This window comes from Rhinolophus sinicus, linkage group LG02 (genome assembly GCF_036562045.2).
Source record: "Rhinolophus sinicus isolate RSC01 linkage group LG02, ASM3656204v1, whole genome shotgun sequence".
In the NCBI taxonomy this organism is placed as follows: Eukaryota; Metazoa; Chordata; class Mammalia; order Chiroptera; family Rhinolophidae; genus Rhinolophus; species Rhinolophus sinicus.
The window spans coordinates 105027485-105051461 of NC_133752.1; the positions used below are offsets into that span (position 1 = coordinate 105027485).

General features: G+C 42.2%; 1 pseudogene; it reads right to left on the reverse strand.

The window, feature by feature from the left end:
- Positions 1-506: 506 nt before the first annotated feature.
- Positions 507-22290, reverse strand: LOC109439183 (transcription initiation factor TFIID subunit 8; annotated as a pseudogene).
- Between the last annotated feature and the right edge of the window lie 1687 nt (positions 22291-23977).

Below are 23977 nucleotides of genomic sequence, written 5' to 3' on the forward strand. Positions count from 1 at the left end.
TGGTGCGGGGGGACCCAGTTACCTTTGCTCAGCTCAACAGGGCACCTGGAGCCCAGATAAGGACAGAAACAAGAAGGAGGTCCTAGGATGATAAATCAGTGCCACAGATTGTCTGGGAGTCAATCAAAGGGATCTGGATATTCTGAAATAGAAACTAGGCAAACAGTCTTTCTGGCCCCTCTCTCCTGCCACCTCCCCGGCCTTCCAAGTTCCAAAGGAGTCAAGTCCTGTGACAACAAATGAAGTCACCAGCTGTTCCCACACCCCATAGGATGTCCTGCTTGATTCAGAAAGCCTCGTTATTATTATCGTATCTTACTCAACCCAAACATCCAGTGAAAATAAGGTAGCCTTAATATAGAGTTTGCTACTAAAATCATGCCTGGTCACACCCAGGCAGCCTCGGCTGAACCACGAGGAAGCCACCATCTCTTCTTCGAGTGGCTTTAACTCCCCCCAGAAAGGTGGTGTCCATGTCTCTGTACAAGGCAGGCTTCCTTCTCAGCTCAGGAGAGGGATTCCTTCCTGCGGATCTGGGATTTCTTCACAGGTCACAGGTAGGCATTATCGATGATGTTCTCCTCTCCATTCCGGCTCCCTGGCCAGGAAGGGTTCTGCTGCAGGACAGACGTGTTCTCCTTCTCGGCTCCAGAATCATCCGTGCTGATATGAAGAGGGAGGTTCTCCGTGTCAGTCTGTTCATCCTGCTCTGAGGAATCCGTCTCTAGCTGTCAGGTAGGGGATGGTGAAAGGTCTAGCAGCAATCAATGGAAACGAGTTGACATCATCTTTGTAAAGACTCGGGGTCTTGCCTGTCTTGGCCATTAAACGGCTGAGTGCCAGCTCTACATCTCATCTCTGGGATGCAGCCTTCTCCCGCAGGACCAGGTAGTCCCATACAGGCTCCCGGCACATCGGAGTTTTGATGTAGGTGTGGGGGTCAGGGAACTCTGGAAAATGGCTGGGGATGTGCGGCGGGTGGGGTCGGTTCTGCCTTGCAGTGAGGGCCTTGGGAGTCACCAGCTGATTGGTCACTGGAGAGACAGTGATGACCATTCTCTAAGACCGTTTTGCATAAACAGGGAGCGTGTCCACATTGAAACATATCTCAGCAGGTGTGACCACGATACCTGACAGCGTGAGCTGGGTCCTGGCTGTGTGCTCACAGTAAGACTTGGCACTCCTCCCAATTTCTGAAATGTGGTTCTATGAGGTGCAAATTGTCATCCCATTTCACAAATGAGGAAATTAAGGTTCAGGATGTTTAGCGACTTGCTGAAACTATTTATTTTCCTTTCTTTACCTTTAAAATGTAAAAATAAAAGGGGATCAGAATAATCTTAAGAAAATGGAAAAAATTTCTCAATATGCCTAAAATCAGTATAGTGTGATTTTATTGCAAATATAACAATGAAACACCTGAAAGAATTTCTATTACATATCTAAAGTTATTATACACAAGCAGCACTTAGCTATTTTCCTGTCACAATCCTGAGGGTAGCTTCTGTCAATTTTTACTGAGGGCAAAGTTTATTCCATGGAAGGAATGTGTTCCCCTGAAGGGCAGCAAACAAGAAGGAAGTAATCTTTTGGAGACACATGGAGAATTTTTTTGTGCATTAAGAAACAATTATTGGTAAGAGCAAAGAATTCAGAAAAGTGACTAGCTTAAAACCCAACGTTCATGATACTTTATTGCTGATTTAGAGGTAACACCATCACTCAGAAATGTGACAGAGAGAGAAGGAAGAAAGGGAAGAAGAAAGTTACTATTATCCTACTACCATTGCCTAAATGGCTTCATAAAACCAATGTAAATTTTTTAAAACATAGTGTTTTTTTTCAATCTCTCGCTCTTTGGGTTGAAAAATATCATCTCTTGAAAGTGACGACGACTGCTGTTGCTCATTAAACTTTGAGTTCCTGTCAGTACCTTGTAGCGTCTCTCCACACACTGTACACATAGCTGGGTGTTGACGAAATTGTAACAACTCGATGAAATTCACCTTGTGAAGAATCTGAACTATTTCAGAGGCTACACAATAAGATGAGAAAGATCATTCATTCCAGGGGATTTATATTTCCTGAGAATTAAAAAGGACGTTAGCAACTTCTTGCATGTAAAGGAAATTTTAAATATATTTTATTCTTAGTATTTTCCTAAATTTGAAAGTTTTCCATTTAGGAGAAAGTGTATGGATATATCCTGATGCTCATCCAGGATGTATATAACTTTTATGATTTTGCATTTAATTATTTATTGTTAAGTTATTTTTTTTAAGTAATCTTATCATAGTTCCCGAGACATGCAGTTTTGATATGCTATATACTCTTTGCACATGCTTCTTTATCTAACTGAATAGTATGTTCAAATCTCTGTAGTAGAATCCTAATGGGATGTCTCTGGCAGATGTTAAACCACAGAGAAATAGGGTACATGAGTTAAGAAAACTAAATTCGAATACTAAATTTGAAAGTGGAGTCTTCACACTACCTACCAGCATGAGGTTTCATCAGTATTAGAAGTGCAGGTCTCCCTGCTCCTTTGTATCCAACTTCCCCAGGTCTCTCTCACACAGTCTCGTGGAGCCCGATGTGGATAGAAGCCCTTCCCATGTGCCTCCTGGACTTACGCTGAATGGGGCATGAACAGATAACGCCATTAAGTTAACCGCATGCATTATGAGAACTCCAAAATAAAGGCTGTCTCCATAAGCCAGTGCAAAAGCCTACTTTTAAGTCATTTTTGCTTACAGTAACCTCTTTGAAATGCGAGATAGTCATAAGTGTGCTCCAGGTGGGGCAGGAAGGTGGCAGAGGGGAGCTCCTTGTCCTGTCACCAGATTGTGCAGGACCCTGGATGTGAAAGACACGGGAGATGGACTTCTCAAAGACACTCAGTGGTCAAGTCCACACCCCCCGAGCAGCGTTCTCATCCGCAGGACAATATGCTGATGCGCAGCTTTGTAAGGGAATGAGGACGAGACACTGTGGGAAGCATCAGGTTAGAAGGCACAGAGGGAGGACTCCAATCACACTTCTGTTTGAAGGTAGCGCCATGGACTGAATATCTCCAGCTCTCGTGCTGGCCCCTCAGCTCTAAAATGGGATGATCACGAAGGACCCTCCAAGCTGGTGCCTTCATTTCCAAGCGCTCACTATGACAGTGCCCTTGGGTTGCCTCCTGGACCCTGACGCCTTGCTCTCACCCATAACGTTTGCAGTAGCCTACCTGGTCTCTAGTAAGCTATTTTACAGACTGGAAAAAATTGGATATAAACTAGCGAAAAGATGTGAATGCTGGCAGATGGCTCCTGAGCACGTGGAGCTGTTCTGATACCTGTTTCAGAGAAGTCATCTGCATGTCGTGACTCTCAGCCGTTTTAAGCTGAGAATCAGCCAAAGACGCAGAACACAGTGCACAGAAATGTTGCTATTCCTATTTCATATGACTTTCACTGTAGGCCAAACGAAGGCACTAAGTGGTGAGTGAATTTTTTTCTTTGCTGCTCTCCTTTCCTGGGGAACATTGTGTCATCATTAACACTGATGGACTGACGTAGGTGCTTTACAAGGTTGGACAATTAAGTTCGCAAATTTGTTGCAATGATGTTGCTAACCTTTTTTGATATCAGAGGGATTATTCAATATGAATTTGTACCAACTGTATAAACAGTTAACCAAATTTACTATTTGGAAGTGCTGAAAAGGTTGCGTGAAAAAGTTAGACCACCTGACCTTTTCACCAACAATTCATGGCTCTTGCATCACGACAATGCACCAGCTCACACAGCACTGTCTGTGAGGGAGTTTTTAGCCAGTAAACAAATAACTGTATTGGAACACCGTCCCTACTCACCTGATCTGGCCCCCAATGACCCAAAGATAAAGGAAATATTGAAAGGGAGACATTTTGATGACATTCAGGATATCAAGGGTAATACGACAACAGCTCTGATGGCCATTCCAGAAAAAGAGTTCCAAAATTGCTTTGAAGGGTGGACTAGGCTCAGATGTTGGTGCATAGCTTCCCAAGGGGAGTACTTCGAAGGTGACTGTAGTGATACTCAGCAATGAGGTATGGAGCACTTGTTCCAAGACAAGTTTGCGAACTTAATTGTCAGACATCGTATGGCAGTGCCAACTACAAAGTACTGATGTGTTTTTATTCTTTTATTTTTTTTATTCTTTCCAACTTCACAAATACATTCTGCTCAATTCCCTGAATTTGATATTTCTTTAAGGTCTGTTCTTCACTGGATGTATTCATCCTGCCTCTGAAGGAGAGACTTAGCCAAGCTTCCATGTGATGTCGCTGAAGACCAGCGGCCTTAGCATTTATTGAGTTACAGGAGTAAGAGGAAGCCCCACTTCACAACGATGGCACGGGGATCACTGCGAGTCCAGACCCAGTAAGACAACCATAACTGGTTAAAAAAATTAACAAACAAACAAACAAACAACACTTAAAGTCTCTGGAAATTGTCCAAAGGTCATACAGCAAATGAGGAAACAAAACAATCTACTAAAGTTCAGTAAGTCAATGAGAGCCTGTCGCCCTTCAGCCACGACTTCTCCCCATGTGCCCCCTTTCCAGCTGAGCTTGACAGAAGCTCTGCTCCCAGTGGGAAGAAGGGACAATAAAATGGGATCCGTCTCTGATCAGCTCCCAATCAAAGGATACGGCATCCCACCAGGAGGGGCAGATGCCAGCATTTCTCCTCTCCTCACTCTTGCTGAGAGGTAGAGGCTTCCTTCCCCCACCCACCCACCTATGGGGTGGAAGCTCTACTCCAGGTCAAGAACAGTAGGGCACTGGCAGTCTTTGTCCCTGGACACTTGCAAGGCAGTTTCCAGGCCAGGAGAGGAGGCCAGCAAAGCAAGATGCCACTTTGAGATCAGAAAGCTCTAATGCTCTCCCTAAAAGTACTGACTATATTTGAAACAGAGTCTGGGAAAGTTGAAGCCCAAGGGTACTCTTGAAAACCATGGAGATTTCGGTGGTAAGCAATTAAGGAGAAGCTTGGAGCTCAATGAGAATAAGATAAACCATATACAGGTGAGTTGACAGTGAGAACTGATTAAAAAAAAAAAAAAAAACACTGTCTTCATAAAGCATCTGTGGGGACAGAGCCAGGAGTGCAGTTTCCAGGCTCTCGGCCTCATGTGGAAAGGTGCTGGCTCAGGTAGTAAATGGCCATCAACTGTGATTGGATGGCCATCAGCTGTGGCTAGTTGGCCGTCAGCTGTAACCAGTGAGCCATTGGCCACTAATATAACTGCTGTGGCTACGCTAGCAGAAAAATGGGGGCTAGCAAGAAGATGGTGGCTGAGCTGGCAAGCGCGGATTGCAGTTAGCATGGCAGAGTGCAGTTAGCAAGGGGTTGGTTGGTTGGCAGAGAAGCGGACGGCAATTTGCGGATCGTGTGCCTTCTACTTCCTGTGTCTCCAACCCAGCTGACAGCGAGACTATAGGGGTATGAACCCCCTATCTATGGCTCCGTGGGTGTTCCTTTGTGGCCTCATCACGTCCTGCGTTCTTATGTGTGGAGTGGGACCAGAGACCCCCCATGACACCCTGCATGACAGTATCCCTGCCTGAGAGTGACACCAGTAAAAAGGCAAATTAGGACATCTCAAGCTCCTGTTACCCCAAAAAAACAACCACCAGAGACTGGCTACTACACGCCAATGAAATGGCATAATCCTAAGTCAGTTCTGACATGAGATTATTAAAAATGTCTGTTCCTGTAACACTGTAGGCTCCTGTAACACATATTGATGACCATAGACAGTGAAATAAATGTATATTTAAATAATTAGAGTGTAAATTAATTAACTATATCATTTTCACATCAACGTTGATATTCATAGCAGGAGGAAAACTATGGTGGGGCCAGCATGAATGGTATTGACACTCAAGAGTGCATATACTCATTTTGTGCCCACCAATTTCTGCAATAGTACATATACCCAAAAAAATCACTTATTTGCATTTGAAGTACCACAAAATAATGTCTTTGCCTTATAGTTGATTAAAACAGATGTTTACTAGGAGAGATCCAAGATGGTGAAGTAGATAAACACTGTGCTTGTGTCCATCCATGAACACATTAAAATTACAACTAAATTATAGAACAATCAACCTAAAGAACCATCTGAAATCTAGGTGAACAGAAGTTTTATAACTAAGAATATAAAGAAGAATCCACACCAAGACTGGTAGGAGAGGCAGAGACACAAAACCAGCTGGGCCCACACCCAGGTATGACAGTTGAAAATCAGGACAGACATATCGCCCACAGATGTTTGCCATAGAAGAGCAAGAGACCCCCTAGCCCCCCAAACCAGACTCCCCATCCTGGAGTGTGAGTGCCAGGAAGAGGAGCTCCCACAACATCTGGCTGTGAAACACAGTGGGCATTCCAACAATCTGGGTGGGATGGAAGGCTGTGGGAAACCCAGGAGTCCTCTTGAATGGCCCACTCACAGACTCACTCAATCACAGGCACTCACCTTGGCCTCCAGCTGAGGGATAGTGACTCGGGGGCCCTGGAGATATGTGGGGGGCAGACTGGGGTGTGTGGTTTCAAGGAGAAGGCTGGGGGACAATCAGCATTTTCCCTGTGTGGCGTCCTCCTCCTGTGTAGCCAGCAGGCAGGCACCATCTTCCCTGTGTTGAGTCCACCCCCTCACGGCTCAAATCTGAATCTGATTCATCTGGTAAGCTTTGCTGCTCTGATCTGCTGACTCACTGGGACCCAGCCCTACCCAACTGACCCAATGCCAGAGGCACTTTCTCAAGAGCAGCCAGCCCCACACACCCACATTGCACTCTTTCTTAGAAAACTATCAGAGTCCGCAGGACCCATGGGGAGGCAACTGGTCTCAGTGGACCCAGAGACTTTTGCTGAGTAGCTCCAGGCTCAGCACTGGCACCAAACCAGAAGCTACATTAACCTGGTGACCAAAACTCTTCCCACTGTAGTGACTTCTTGAGACCCTGCCTCACCCAACTTGTATACTGCACAAAGCTTTATCAGTGGCTGAACCTTATGGGAGGTGACAGGTGGTAACAGGCCTTGGGGTGTCCTGGCATCCCATCCTTGCTTTGCAGTGTGGCCTCTCCACATGCCTCCAGGTTTATCACAGGCAGTGAACAACCATAGATCACTTTGTAGCTCCTACCAGATAGTCTCTGGCCAGTCACAGGCAGTGGCTGACCTGGGCCTACACCAGAGCCCCTCCTAAGAGGCCCCAGATACAAAATACTTGGAGGTTGCCTCAGACCACAGCAGAGCACCACCCAATTAGCCCCATAAGCAGCACACCGAAAGGACAGTCTCAACAGGCACCAGAGCCCACTGGGGCAAATCCCACTCAGTGGGGTAAGCACCCCGCACAGTAGTCTGTAAGCTGTGGATGTGGCCAAACACCACAGCCAGTCAGCCTAAGGGTCAATCCCACCCACTGATGTGCCAATAACAATCAAGGCTCAACTATAAAAGGAGAGCACACACAACCCACACAATGAACACTCTCAGAGCACCCAGCTCAGGTGACCAGGGAGACTGTGCCACTGGGCCCCATACAGCACATACTACATAAGGCCATCTGGCTAAGCCTGGGAGACATAGCAGATCGACTTAATACATAGAAACACAGAGTGGCAGCCAAAATGAGGGAGCTAAGACATGTGTCCCAAATGAAAGACCAGGAAAAAAATCCAGTAAAAGAACTAAATGAAACAGAGGCAAGCAACCGACATGAGACAGAGTTCAAAACACTGGTTATGAGTTTGCTGAAGGAACTTAGTGAGAATTTCAACAGAGAGATAACAAGCATAAAAAATGACATAGAAACCATAAAAAAGTACAGGTCAGAAGTGAAGAATACAATAACTGAAATGAAGAATGCACTAGAAGGAATCACCAGCAGACTAGATGAAGCAAGGGATCGAATCAGTGATTTGGAACACAAGGTAACAGAAAACATCCAATCAAAACACAAAAAGAATCCAAAAAATGAGGATAGTTTAAGAGACTTCTGAGACAACATCAAGTGTACCAACATTTACATCATATGGGGTAACAGAAAGAGAAGAGAGAAAGCAAGGGATTGAGAACTTATATGAAAAAATGACTGAAAACTTCCCTAACCTGGTGAAAGAAACAGACATACAAGCCCTGGAAGCACAGAGTTCCAAACAATTTGAACCCAAACAGGTCCACACCAAGACACATTATAATTAAAATGGCAAGGGTTAAAGACAAGAGAGAATCCTAAAAGGAATAAGAGAAAGGCAACTAGTAACTTATACGTGATCTCCCATAAGATTGTCAGCTGAGTTCTCAACAAAAACTTTGCAGGCCAGAAGGGATTGGCAGGAAATATTCAATGTGGTGAAAAATACCACATTGAGCCTACAACCAAGACTACTCAGCAAAGCTATCATTTAAAATCAAAGGACAGATAAAGATTTTCCCAGACAAGAAAAAGCTCAAGGAGTTCATCACCACCACACCAGTATTACAAGGATTGTTAGAGGGATTTCTATAAGGCAAATAATAATAGTAATAATAATAATAATAAAAATTATGAACAGTAAAATGGCAATAGCTACATACCTATCAACAATTACTTTCAATGTAAATGGATTAAATGCCCCAATCAAAAGACACAGGAGGGATGAATGGATAAAAAAAAAAAAAATCCTTACATATGCTGCCTACAGAAGACTCACTTCAGATTGGAAAACACACACAGACAGGAAATAAAGGGATGGAAAAAACATACAATGGAGAAAAGAAAACCCCTTCAATAAATGGTGTTGAGAGAATTGGAAAGCCACATGCAAAAGAATGAAACTAGACTGCTATCTGTCACCATGTATGAAAATTAACTCAAATGGATCAAACCCCTAAACATAAAACCTGAAACAATAAACTGCTTAGAAGAAAACATAGGTACTAAACTTGTGGAACTTGGGTTCAAAGAGATTTTGTGAATTCGACCTCAAAGGAAAGGGAAGTAAAAGCTAAAATAAGTGAATGGGACTATGTCAAACTAAAAAACTTCTGCACAGTAAAAGAAACCATCGACAAAATAAAGAGGTCACCACAGAATGGGAGAAGATATTTGCAAACAATGCCTCTGATAAGGGACTAATATCCAAAATATATAAGGAACTCACACAATTCAACCAAAAAAAAAAAAAAAAAAAAAAAACCCAAACAATCCAATTAAAAAATAGGCAGAGGACTTTTGGGCAGAGACATTTCTCCAAAGAGGACATACAGATGGCTGATAGACATATGAAAAGATGCTCAACATCACTAATCATCAGAGAAATGCAAATAAAAACCACAATGAGCAATCACCTCACACTGGTTAGAATGGCTATCACCAACAAGACAAATAATAACAATTGTTGGAGAGGCTGTGGAGAAAAAGGAACACTTACAAGTTGCTAGTGGGAATACAGATTGATGCAGATGCCAAGGCAGTGTGGAGTTTCCTTAAAATTTTAAGAATAGAATTACCATATGATCCAGTAATCCTTCTCCTGGCTATCTACACAAAACATCTGAAAACATTTATCCGTAAATACATATGTATACCGATGTTCATTGCAGCTTTATTTACAGTGGCCAAGACATGGAAACAACATAAGTGTCCTTCGATAGATGATTGGATAAAGAAGATGTGGTATATATACACAATGGAATACTACTCTGCTATAAGAAAATATGAAATAGTGTCATTTGCAACCAAATGGATGGACTTGAGATTATTATGCTAAGCGAAATAAGTCACACGGAAAAAGTCGAGAACCATATGATTTCATTGATATGTGGGATGTAAAACTGAAAGCAACGAAAGAAAAAGGCAAACAAATAAAGAAACAAAAACTCATAGACACAGACAATAGTTCGGTGGTTACCAGAGGGTAGGTGGGGAGGGCCTGGTAGATGAGGGTAAAGGGGATCAAATACACAGTGATTAAAGGAGAAATGACTCTGGGTGGTGAACACACAATATGATATATAGATGATGTATTACAGAATTGTACACCTGCAACCTATGTAACTTTACTAACCATTGTCACCCCAATAAACTTTAATTAAAAAAAAAAAAAAAAAAAGATATTTCATGAAAATGGAAATGGAAAAAAAAGCAGTGGTAGCAATACTTATACCAGAAAAAATAGACTTTAAAACAAAGACTATAACAAGAGACGAAGTAATCCCACTTCTGGGGATTTATCCAAAGAAACCCAAAATGCTACCTCTAGGGAATGTGTGCATCCATATGTCCATTGCAGCATTGTTTATAATGGCCAAAACGTGGAGGCAGCCTGGGTGTCCGTTGATGTATAAATGGATAAAGAGGAGGAGGTAAAATATACAATGGAATATTGCTCAGCCATGGAAGGGAATGGGTTCTTGCCATCTGTGGCAGCATGGATGGACCTGGAGGGTGTTGTGCTGAGTGGAGTGTAAAACAGATGTGATTTCACTTACATATGGAATATAAAGAACAAAACAAACAAACAAACAAACAAACAAACAAAAAAACCAAATCCATAGGTACAGAAAATATTTGATGATTGCCAGATGGGAGGGGATTTTGGGGGTGGGAGAAAAAAAGGAAGGGGTTAAGAAGTACAAACTGGTTGTTACAAAGTAGTCATGGGGATGTAAGGTATAGCATAAGGAATATAGTCAATAATATTGTAATAACTATGTATGGTGTCAGATGGGCACTAGATCTATCGAGGTGATAGATGGGAGGGGGTTGGGGTCAGAGTGAAAAAGGTGAAGGAATTAAGAAGTACAAATTAATAGTTACAAAGTAGTCATGGGGATGTAAAGTAAAGCACAGGGAATATAGCCAATAATATGGTAAAAACTATGTATAGTACCAGGTGGGTACTAGTCAGGGGAATCACTGCTTAAATTATATAAATGTCTGATCACTAAGCTGTACACCTGAAATTAATATAAAATAACATTGAATGTCAACTGTAATTGATAAATTTAAAAAGATGGGGAAAGGGGAATTAGTGGTCCAAATCTCCAGGTATAAAATAAATGATTTGTAGGGATGTAATATACAACATGAGGAATATAGTCAATAATATTGTGACAGCATAGTAGTGTCAGATGGTTGATAGACTTATCATGGTGATCACTTCTTTAGGTATATAAATGTTGAATAACTATGGTGTACTCCTGAAATTAGTGTAATATTGTATGTTAGCTATATTTTTAATAAAAATCTTTTAAAAAGACAAAAACACAAAACTGACATTTACTTTCAATTTATCTTTAGATTTGAAAAATGTCAGGGATTCATAAAATAATGTTGATTGAAAACATTTCTGACTCATAGACACAGACAATAGTTTAGTGGTTACCAGAGGGTAAGGGGGTGAGGGGTGGGAGATGAGGGTAAGGGGGATCAAATATATGGTGATGGAAGGAGAACTGACTCTGGGTGGTGAACACACAATGGGATTTATAGATGATGTAATACAGAATTGTACACCTGAAATCTATGTAATTTTACTAACAATTGTCACCCCAATAAATTTAAAAAATAAATTAAAAAAAAAAAAAGAAAACATGTCTGGTGAAAAGAATATATTTTTTTCTGAAATTTTAAGGCCCAGACTGACCAAACTTAGTGAGTTTTTAACACTTGAGTAATGACTTGTAATTATCCGTGCTTTTCTAAAATAGTATTTCCTGAGTGAGAATATTCATATTTCAAAATGTTTGAAACATTAATTTTAGAAGCAGTCATGAAAACATCTCAGGATTTGATTTGTTTCTTACAACAAAGAAGTTATGAAGGCATAAGTCTCAGGAATATAAGAAAGAATTAAAATACTTATTAAATATGGAAATGGGAGAATTAAGCTATAAAGTAGAAAGATTATTACTTTTTAAAATACAATAAAGCATCATATACCACCAGACTAGTAAATACTAAAAGTTACAAGTTAGTCAGAGACACTGGAAATAAGGAATTGCTTTGGGGGGGGGGGGAATCTTATATTTTATAATCCCCTCCCCCTTTCTACTCAACAAATACTTTCTGATTTTCTTTGTAGCACCACAGAGCTGGAACACCGTAAGAATCATGACTGAAACACAAGTATTTCTTCTCAAGTCCCAAGGTTCCAGAGAGGGCATGAGAATGAGACAAAGGGGCACATTATTGTAATACAAACAGTATTTAATCAGCTATGTACTATCTCAGCAGGGGAAAACAATGGGAAGATCTTGTATCTAGGGCTCAGGCTGGACGATTAAAAGGTGATGATCTGAGATGGAGGATCCGTTTGGATTCGAGATTTATGATAACGACTTTGGTCGGCTGGCACAGCAAGGTGAAATTTTGAGCTGAGTACCGATGAGCAAGATGTTAGTCCTGAGAAGTGAGCCATTTCAGTTGCTTCACATTCTTGTCTCCCAGTAGCAGTATTTCCCAGAACAGAGAGCTAATTACGCTACATTTACCTGATCACAGACGTGCTTAGATAACGTTAGGAAGCAGCGTTCACCCCAGAATGTTTTATCCTAGGGCATGAATGTATGGGAAACCCAGAACTACTTCACTCAGAGATAGTCAGTTATGCCGCTTAAGTTCTCAAAGTTAAGTCCCACTCACTGGGACTTACAGATACTGGCAGACAATCTTCATGTATTCCAGAAAGGCCACAGCAATAAATCCAAGGTAGGAGATAAATAGAGAAAAAGATAGAGGTAAGATTCTGGACAGTGTCACAAGGCCAGCTGGCACTGATAAAAACTGATGAAATGAACAGACATTGAACAACTGAGCATGAACAACATTGAAAGCTGCCTACACGCGTCAATCATACCTCTTCAGTCAACAGGTAAGGAACTGCAGTTGACCATCCCCCCTGAGACAGTGCTGATCTTCCTCACTGGCTCCTGCTGATGATCAAGAAGGGAGTTTCTCTGGAACAGCAGGTCCTCAGCAAGATGATTCCGCTGAGACCAACCAACCAGATGTTTGCTAGAGCCATGGCGACCTCAACCCTAAGATGTGAGGCTCTGCAAAGCTCTTGATAATGCATACTGAAAGAAAGAGAGGCTCTGGAAGTCTAGATATCATACAGCTGAGATCCATACAAAAAGGGTAAATCTAGTCATGCAGGGTATTGGGAAACAGGTCAGAAAACTCTGGAGTTACATTTATGCCAAAAGAATCGAACCCTGACTCAGGTTATAGGCAACATGTGTTTTACACTCTCTCTCATGAGTGGAGTTTAGCCTTAAAAACTGGTGATCTAGATTTCTAGCATAGACTCCTAATAATAAAAGAATAAAACACCAAAGTGTTAGAAATTAAATACATTCCTTGGTCAACAATATAAACACAAGGAAAAGTAGATAGAAATTCGGCTGCTGAGGAGGGGTTACTTCCAGAAACATAGTTATGCCTAGAACAATATTTAAGACTCTGAGAGTATATAAATATTGTGAAGAAAGTGCAATTAGTGGTTCATTAAAGGTTCTGACCAGTCTCTCTCTCTCTCTCTCTCTCTCTCTCTCTCTCTCTCTCTCGTATCACCAAGCAGATACATAGATACAAAAATTCCCTTCAAGCAGAGATAAAAATAGGAATTTTGAAAAATGTCCTTACATGATTTTAACATGTTCTCTCACTCTCCCTCTCTCTGTTATTTCATTGCAAATAACTGGTATGTAGAGAAGAAGAAGGAGGAAGAGGAGGAAGAGGACGAGGAGGAGGAGGAGGACAGGAAATACAGTACGTTGCTGAGGTCTGCAAAAGGTCTGGTATTTTATTCTCCTTCTGAGGTAGCAAAGCAGTCCGTCACCATTTTATAGATGCCAACAGCAGACATGGGACTCCTGGGTTGGAGACAAAGGACTATTAACCAAGGCACATCCCACAAGAACAACGTGAATCAGCCTAGATGGACACCTGCTCACAGTGGGCTGCATAAAGGGGAACTCCGAGCTTTGAGAACCCAAATATTTTATAGCGGGCAGTAAGCATGCCTGCCCTGGGTTCCGCAGTGAGACAGGACTCCATCCTCCAAGTCTGTTCACTACGGAGACATCCTTGCAGAGACAGCTCAGAACAAAGGGTGCTTAGTCCCTGGCTTACAAGTTATGCTGAAACATGAGACCCACGGTAACTGTCACCTAATGAGTCTTTCCTGCCTGAGAGGTAACACTTCAAATAGCTTTAGTTAGCTAGTTAATATTTTCGTGCATTCAAATTTGGGAAATGTTGAGATTTTTAATTATGACAAAGCCCACAAGATACCAGTGCCTGAGATAAGGTGAGGGAGACATGCTGAGAAGCTGTTCATAGGAGCAAAAGGAGAAAAATGTATAAAACCTAGTAAACATCTTCTGAATTTGCCAATGACAAACTCAAATGTGACGAAAAAAGTTCATGTAACCTGGGAGAAGGGCCAGAAGGTTTTGTATTTAGTGAGTGTAGTGGGTTGAAAAGGATCTCCCAAAATATTAATATATGCTCACCTCGACCCTCAGAATGAGACCTGTTACTCAGAAGGTGGACTAAGGGTCTCTGCAGACATTACAGTGAGGGCCTTGAGAAGAGATCCCCTGGATGAGGCTGGACCATAAACCTGGTTACAAGTGTCCTTATAAGAGACCCAGAAGGGACACAGAGAGAGAGGAAGAGAGGAAGGGGCTGTGAAGACGTGGGCAGCGATTGAAGTGGCATACAAAAGAACGCCAAGGATTGTGGCTAGCCACCAGAAACTAGGAGGCAAGCACGGAGCAGACTTTCCCTCTGAGCACCCAGAAGGAGTCAACCCTGAGACAGCTTGATTTTGGACTTTGGTTTTCAGAACTGTGAGAAAGTAAATTTCTATTGTTGAAAGCCACCCAGTGTGCAGTAATTTGTTACTTACTGGTGCGAGTGTGACAGTGGGATGGGGTGGGGGTGATTGTGATACAGGAGACTTAGCATGTCCCTAGGTAGACAGGGAGGTCCCTGGTGGAATAAACAAAACACAGCCATATCTTAAAACTCCAGGTTTTGAAATCACTCCTTTGCTCCAGGACATAATGTAATAAGGCCTGAGGTTAATCATAAAATTCCTTTTGGCCTGACAATGGAGCAGATCTGATAGATAAGAGTGGGTTACTTTGCTAATTCCTTTAGGATGGGCAAGCAGAACAAACCTGGTAGACGAGTTTCATTAGAAGGCGCCAGTTTCCTTCTTCAAACAGCTCCCCTTCCCCAAGCAGGCAAGGGAAGGTATAAAAGTAAGAGCTTTTGCCTCAGTCACTGGGCACCACCATTCGGGACCCCCTCCCACTCGGGAGCTGCAACCTCTTCTCCTGCCTCTAATAAACTATCCTCTTTTTAAAACTTTTTGCCTCTCCCTGGTCTGTGTTTCCATTCTTCTGCTTCATGAGACACGATCCCAGCCCGCACCCAGAAACTGCCGGCAGATCCAACATCACCTACATCAATTATAGAGTAGAGGAGTTGATCTGTAACAGCAATCCAGCTATGGGAACAAGGAGGCGTGGTCACCTGTCATTGTTGTCACTAATAAAGAAAATGCCTGGTGTTTCACCTGTTCATTTCTTACAATATCTGTTTGGTATCACTCTGTTCCAGAGTAATGTTGTGTACAACAGCTATTTATTCTAAGAGCTGAAGGTGCCAAAAGTAGTTAGCAATGCATTTGTCAAAAAATTTGGCAGAGGTCCTGGGATTATGGTGTTTTGTAAAAATGTGCTGTTGTGTGTCAGAAAACACATCGACAATGTTTCAGTTTTAAATTGTTTCCATTTCAGAGGGAAAAAAAAACACAAAAAACATCTGAATGTCTGAAGCTGGCCGGTCACTGCCTGTTTTCTGTTACTGTATGTAGCACAGGCCACCTGCGCTGCCCTGATTTATTGCTGAGGACACTCGGGACAGAAGCGATGTCCACACAGGTGAGGGGCAGGGCCAACACATTTCCCAGGACCCTTCTCCTGCAGCCTAGCCACCACTTACAGCGCCTTCTCTCTCAGGGGCCTCTCCCACATTCTTTCCTTTCTTTCTTTCTTTCTTTCTTTCTTTCTTTCTTTCTTTCTTTCTTTCTTTCTTTCTTTCTTTCTTTCTCTCTCTCTCTCTCTCTCTCTCTCTCTCTCTCTCTCTCTCTCTCTCTCTTTCTTTCTTTCCTTCCCTCCTCCCTTCTCCTTTCTCCCTTCTCCCTTCTCTCTTCTCTCTCTCTCTCCCTCCCTCCCTCCCTTCTCTCTCTCTCTCTCTCTCTCTCCCCTTTAATTTTTGGTTTTGGATTTTTCCTCCAAAATGTTTCCTTGGTTGTCATTCTTTTGGAGATCAGTGGCTCCAGCAGTAATGCTTGTTCTACCTCTTTATAGGAACCCCAGATTTCTCTAAACTTGGCTATTTCATGCTAACACTTACCTTGTGCAGGTCCTGCCCCAGCACAGACATCAGCCTTTCTCAGAAACGTAGGGTATCTCAGAGGCAGCCTGATAAGCACTCATTTTCCAAGCGAGGTGGCTGCAGCCCGGGGAACGTTACCTGGTAAAGTCCCAAGCTCTGACTTCAGGTCCCACTCAACTCCAACTAGGGCCAGGGCTGCCCTACAAGTCAAACTGCAGGTTTCCTTCTATGTCTTCAAATCAATCATTTTGCTAAGAAAAGTCTCCAAATAAATGAAAATGAGATAATTTACAGCAGTGCATTCTAGGCAGAGCACGGAAAATTTAAGCATCTTTTCCCTGGTTCCATTCCCTGTCCCACCTGTATCTTTATTACAGGTACAAATGATGCTAATCTGACAGATGTGATTCAGCCCACGAAAACGTGTCTTCTGGAGCAAGAACAAGTTAACCATTGACCTTAAGGCCCATCTGCAAAGCACGGCTTTCGTTTTGTTAAGCAGACAGCGGTAAGAGAGGCAAAGGGGTCTTTTTCTGCTAATGACAAAACCGAGACAGACTGCACAGGAAAAACATCTAGATATGCGTGGAGGGGAACTGTGCTTCTTTGAGAAGCTAGATGAGGAATAAGATTTCCTTGTTTCAGAAAGTATGTCAGACATGCGGGACAGGCCCATTATCAGAGACCCCCCAATGTGTCACTATTCCCGGGGTTCAATAATGCTTTGCTCATTCCAGCTATGACACCTGCGTGCCTAATAGTCACACTACTTCCACTTTTTAAGACAAGGGACAAAGATAATTTGGGAGTGCAGGGAGAGATGGAGAAGGCGGCAACCAGAATTAAGCATTTTGTGGAAGGGATACAAAGGAACCAGTGTCAGAGAAGGAAGAAGGCAGACCTTTCTGGTAGATGAACTCTGACTGACAAGACACCAACTGGTCTTTGTGATTGACAATCAGGCTGGGCCACAGAGGAACAGGTAATTGCAATTGTGTATTATCTTTTCATAAGCACTGACGCTCTAAATAGGCCTGCCGGCATACAGAAACCCAGCCTCAGCAGACAGCTGCTCCTTGGGATCCCACCCGCTGTTTTCAGGGTGCTTTACTATCACCCCGTAGAGATGAGGCCAGACCCCCAAATTGCTGCCCACTGCATAGACACTGTCACATTCCCTGGGGTGCACATTTCCTTTGCAGGCAGAAGGCCAGAGGCAGTCCCAGACTCACCACTTCTCCGCAGTAGGTATTAGATGCTGAATCTTAGCCCTATCATGCTTAAAATAGGATTAAAATACTGACCCTCCATAATGCACGCAGTTTGTGGCTCACATGAGAACCATATAAGATTGCAAATACGGATAGATTTGCACCCGTAAATGCGGCTGCATTCCAAATTCTACCCAAATACTTCCCACATTGTTAGAAACAGTATGTTTATTCAACTGATTGCTTACTTAGGCTGTGAGTTTCTTAGGGAGAACCACAGCCAAGCCTTGTGGCTGCATATGGATTTAGCACAGTGCACGAAAAAGCTGGAGATTAGCAGAGTGTGTTAAATGAATAAATTCCCATAGTTGTTCTAAATGCACTTTTGAAACCTGGGATAGCTTCTAAAACCATAAAAAACATGTATGAATTGGCCAATAAGGACCAGTGGGTAACTCTTGGGCCAAATCCTTTCTTAAACAGTATGACAATTTATCTCAATTATGAACACAGAAGTGGTAAAGCAGGTAACAACTGCAGTGCACATTGCAACCAAGATTATAATACTCAGAAAGTGGACTCTCCCAGAAAGTGCCACTGAGGCATTTTCCAGCCGAGAGACACATTCCCCTGTGCTGCGTGTGCTTTCCTCTGTGACAGCCCCAGGGGCCACCTTTGAAAGATTTGTAGTAGGGGACTACATTTATTGGTGTCCCCACTGTACAACATTTAGTGGGGAAAGGTCACTAAAATAAACCATAAAATCGGTGTGAAAGCTGAGAAGAATGAGAAGGTCCCAGAAGAGCTGTTGGCCACTGGAAATGTAGACACTCAGCTCCTGGTGAAGAGACCCACGCTTCCTCCTTGATCCCGGGTCTCTTGACCCCACCTTCCTCTGACCACACTGGGTTTCCTACAACACTGGGGTAGGGCAACCTCATCTGGATCTTGCCACAAGGACAAATCTGTCTCCAACCCTCAGCCTGAGAATCACTGGAACTGATATTTAAACTGAGGAGTCCTGGGTTCTATTCTATGTCTACATATCAAATGCAGGGATTGGCATCTAAACACCTTTGTGGGTAACTGACAGGCCCTTGCAAATGTGACAGCCTAAGCATGAGCTCCAAACATCACTTTGGTCACTGTTTCTTGGCGCAGGGGGCAGACTCCTTTTCTCGGTAACCGCCTCCCATGTGTCCAACACCCAGATGTACACCAGCTCTCCACAGCCTGATAAAATGGACTCAATTCCGCCCAGCTCAGAGACTTGCTACCAGATCGTGGAGAAACATGGAGAAATGGAGTCAAACCAGAACCAGTGAAGTATGAAGACACCAACATTCTGGGTGTGGACAACACCCGATCCGCAAGACTACTCGGAAGATGTGAGCAAGACTTCTGTGTCCTCCAAGGTGGGCTTTCACTTCTGGTCAAAGTCATTTGTCTGGTTGGGCTGTCAGCCTCATATCAGCAGTGCAGGTACTGGAGTAAACAGGACCCCACGGCCCCAGGCCTCCTCTAGGATGACGATATGAGAACATCACATTGAACCGACCCATGGATTTCAAGAGAGCATTTCTAGCATAATCTACATGTGTTATCAACGAAGGGATTATTGCTACTAGGATCAGTGGTGAGTTAAAAATAAAAACGTGATTTTTTTTCACCCTCTCCAGCTTCATTTGACATCATTAAGTCCATTAACTTCCTGGAAATTTTTGTTTAAAATGCAAAATTATGAAGAGGACACCTATTAGGGAAAAAAGGGAAGTATTCCACTGTATATACTGGAATTTCGTTATTAAATCTCAAATGTGTGTTGTGAGCCTGCACACATTCTCTCCCACTTTTTACATTCTCTCTCTCTGTCTCTCTCTCTCTTCTCTCTCTCTCTCTCTTCATTCTTTGTCTCCCCCCCTTTCCTTTTTCTCTTGTCTAAATACAAAGACAGTTTTACCTCAAACAACCTTTAGTTTAAAAATAAGCCACAAAAAAAATTTTAGCAGATTAATTTATCCTGATGAAGAGAGAACAAAATTTTTCAATGCCTTTAAAACCTATCACTGTTTCCATGAAGACATTATTTTCCTTGGTGAAAACTAAACAATAAAGTTTAACTGATCAAGGAGCAGTTATAAATGAGCTCCAAAGAGGTACTTCCTGAGTTTAGGAGTTTGGGAATGTTACTAAGCTATTCAGTCATATTGATAATCCTTGAGCAGAGAAACCATTCTTCAGACTTATAGTCCTAAAAACTATGCAACAAAGTAAATTTGTGAAAAAAATTACAATCAGCAAAGGTGAGTACATGTTAATAATCATTTACTGTTTGGAGTTTTACAAAAACCAGTAGATATTATACCGTGTTTTCCTGAAAATAAGACTTAGCTGGACCATCAGCTCTAATGCATCTTTTGGAGCAAAAATTAATATGAGACGTAGTCTTATTTTAATATAAGACTGGGTCTTATATAAGACTGTATACTATAATATAATATGATATAATATCAGGTCTTGTATTAATTTTTGAGGCTCCAAAAGATGCATTACAGCTGATGGTCTGGCAAGGTCTTATTTTCAGGGAAGCATGGTACCATTTGGAACATCTCCTGCGACTGTTATATTTGCACCTATCTACGTGCAACTAACTAGCCATCCACCTACTGGGAAATTAAGTGACCTTGACCTAACATATTTTAAAATGTTTTAAGTAAGTATTAGGTGGATTCAGGGGTCCTCTTCTAACACAACTGAGTGCTATCTACCCAAGAGCAAGAAATCTGAGCACCTGAATTGAAGGACATCAGCGTTCTAACTGAATCACTCAGTGGTTCATTCGGATGCACTTGAGGTCCTGAGCAAATACAGCATGAATTGGTTTGGCTGAAAAGAATTGGGGTTGGGGCCCGTGCATGTAGACCTGGACTCAGACTGTAGGTGTGCCCATCACCAACCCAGGTCCCCTTGGATGGGATGAGGGCGCTGCCTGTATTCCCTGCAAAGCCGACCAGAGACGTTATGCTCTACCGGGGCACTGCTTCCTGTTGCGCAGGAAGAAGTGGCCTCAGAGTTTTCTCAGCCCATGTCCACGCCCCGCTCACCAAGCACACCTGCTCAGCATAGAGACACTTGCTGCCACCACAGACAGAAAGCCACTGGACCACGTAGCCCGCAAGCCCACTGGGGTTCCACAGGCTTTATTCTAGTGCCCCAAAAAGGAAGAACTCAGCTCAAAAAAAAAAAAAAATGTTTAAGCAATAGCAGGCTATTTTCACATATCACTACATTTTTCTCCATTTCTTCAGTTTTTGTGATTTTTTTTTTACATTATAAAATGTTATTGGTGTAAATAGATCCTTAACTATTACATGCATTTTACCTGCATACATTTCATGCTGTACTACATTTTTGTTAATTTTTATTTTATTTTACTTTTTTAAAAATGTGTGATTTTGGTTACTGAAGATTTGGCTGGTGATGAAACTGCCCTGGCTAAATGGTTGGAGAACGTTAATGCTTTTTCTCCTCCCCCAACCTAGTATGGCTTAGGAGACATGCTGCTTGAGTGTGGAGTAACGTGTTCTTTATCATTGCCGAGTGACACTCCTGGCCACACATGTCTCCACATTAGGCAAATAAATTATCGCACAAGACGGGAAATGGAGAAGCTGACCTAAATTTTGTTTCCAAAGTGACAGCCTGAGCGACACTAATTCCTCACAGTAGAGGGACAGAAAGGTGACGTGTCGTTCGAATATAATTACAGCTCTACTGAGTTAAGACGAATTTCACATGGAAATGACAAAAAAGACTGGCCTTGTCATGGAGGGTGGAACTGGGATATCCTGTTCACGATTAACCATTACACGACTTCTATTCACAGTATAGTGCTCTGTTGAAAGTTGGACCGCAGCATTAGGTCTGGGTTTAAATCTCTCATCTACTCCACATTCACTGTCTGACTCTGGGCACTCGTTTCCTCCTGAATAAACGAGAGGTAATAATGATAATATGTACCTCACAGTGTTTTGTGAGGATTAGAGCCACGGGATTTCCTTTACTTCCTACAAACTCATCGTAAGTGTTCAACAATGTATTTACATCTGCTTGAGGCTAAATACTGTTGTCACAGAAAACATAAAAATAGTTCATAGCTAATCTTCATTAAAGAGCACAGTATTCTGTGCACTGCCCTTATAAGTACCAGGCTTACTTCCATGCACAATTTTGAAAAAGTGAACTTATAATACAATTGAAATTAATATATTGGAAAATGCAATGAATAAGTTGTAATATCATTATTTCTGTTCATATATATGCTTCATAATTCTTCTGTAAACGTTTAACTCCATTTTTATAGTAAAAATATGAGGGTTCACTATGGATTAACTACAGCTCCTTGCAGACGAACACCTGGTACGTACAATGGCTTATAACCTTGAACACAGTGCTGTGCTCCACTCCCACATGTCTGGCTCTATCCATCAAGCATATCAAGGTGCCGCACCCTGGAGAGTGGCCGCTGCTGCTCTGCCTGTGCCGAGTGTGGTGCGGAGGTCCGGAAACCATGCGGTGCCAGGTGCTGTGCGGAGGTCCGGAAACCACACTGAGGCTCGTCAATAGCCATCCACAGCTCGATCACATTATTTAAAAATAGTTACGACATTGCAGTTAATTGTTTTAACTGGGGCCAACCAGACATCATCGCTTCTGTGTATAGATGGGGAGACGGGTGGAGACCACGTGACCCGTATACCGGGCTTTAGAGCTCTGTGTTCCTGTGAATTTTTCTGGAGGTAAATGAAGAGAAGAATTTTCCTCCTGATAAAGGAAAATAACCTGGGAAACTGGTCTTTCTTTTCAAACAATCAGAAGATACATTAGATAGACTTCCTGTGCAATTAACAAAATACTCTGGGCATACACATGTCTTGGTAATTAGTTAGGAAAGAAGATCCATGACAGTGTTTTGGCCTTGCTTTAGTATAGCATAAAACTGCTGATGTGAAAATGGTAAATATCAATTCGGGAGTCTGTGTCAACGGATGAAATGTGAAGTTTTGTTTTAAAATAAGTTTACTATCAACAAAAACAAAGATCACAGCTTTTAATGCTTATAATGAGCACTGATGTGTGATTCCAGGGGTTTATCAATCAAGCAGCATTTTGTAAGAGGACATTTTTGTTTTCAAATCCTATTATGTGTGTCTAACCTCCTTTGACAGTGTTTTCTTCAGAAGTCACCTTCCACTAGTGTCTGCAATGCCCCATCAATGAGGTTGGACAATCCATGAACAATGAATGACTAAACTACAGGATGAAACGCGTCCTTTGTAATTTCTGTGCCTGGTTAGATCACACCCAATTATACTACTTACCACTTGTACAGAAAATCTATCAAACCTGTTGAGACATTTATAATGACATTTTAACTCCCTTCCATTGAAAATGCATTGAAAAGTATTCTGTAAGTGCAGTATTTAGAAGCAAGCTATTATTTTGAAGAGGAGCCAAATGCCTGAACCTGCTGTTTCAAAATTGCTTCCCAAATTCGAGGAAACATTTCACAAAGGAGGCTCATAATGGAGTCTGAGCTGGGCCCAGGACACATGAATGCCATGTCCTGTATTGTGTCACCTATTGACCCTCAGAAGGTTGATAAAATGGGAGGCAGATGGCAGTGGCCCTGTATGTGTTTACGTATCAAGCTGGCCCATAGCTTTCACCAGAACCAGAAATCATTTATTGTCAGTGCTGTCCAGAATATATCCTGACAGTTCTGTGGGAGTTTCACTGCCATTTATTTTCAAATCAATACTCAATTACGAAGAGGAAGATTCACTCCCTTGCCCATTTTCAAGATGAAATTATGGACTAGAGCAATAACACTTAACTCAAGGCAAACCACCGACCATTAACTCGTGATGGTACCGAAGACCAGCCAGATACTTTATTAAACGTCACTCCCTCTCGCTCTCCCTTTTTGGCTTTTAATTAATCATTGCGAAAAAGGCCCTTCACATTGTGACTGATGACCAGAGAAAACAATTTTCTCCTAACTGCCTTTTAATTTCAACTCTGGGAGAGCGCATTGACCGGTTCTCACAACAACCCATCAATGCTAGTTTTTAATGTGGTTTCTCCTTTGTTATTGAGAAGAATGGAGTGACGATGGCGCCCTGTGCCGCTCTTCATAACTCACGTGATTGATTCGGTAACTGCTGCACATTTGCTGCAGGATAAAGAGTGCTGTCAATGAAGATACTGGGGACTATATAAATTACTCCATTAACGAGAAATAAAGCTATTTATGG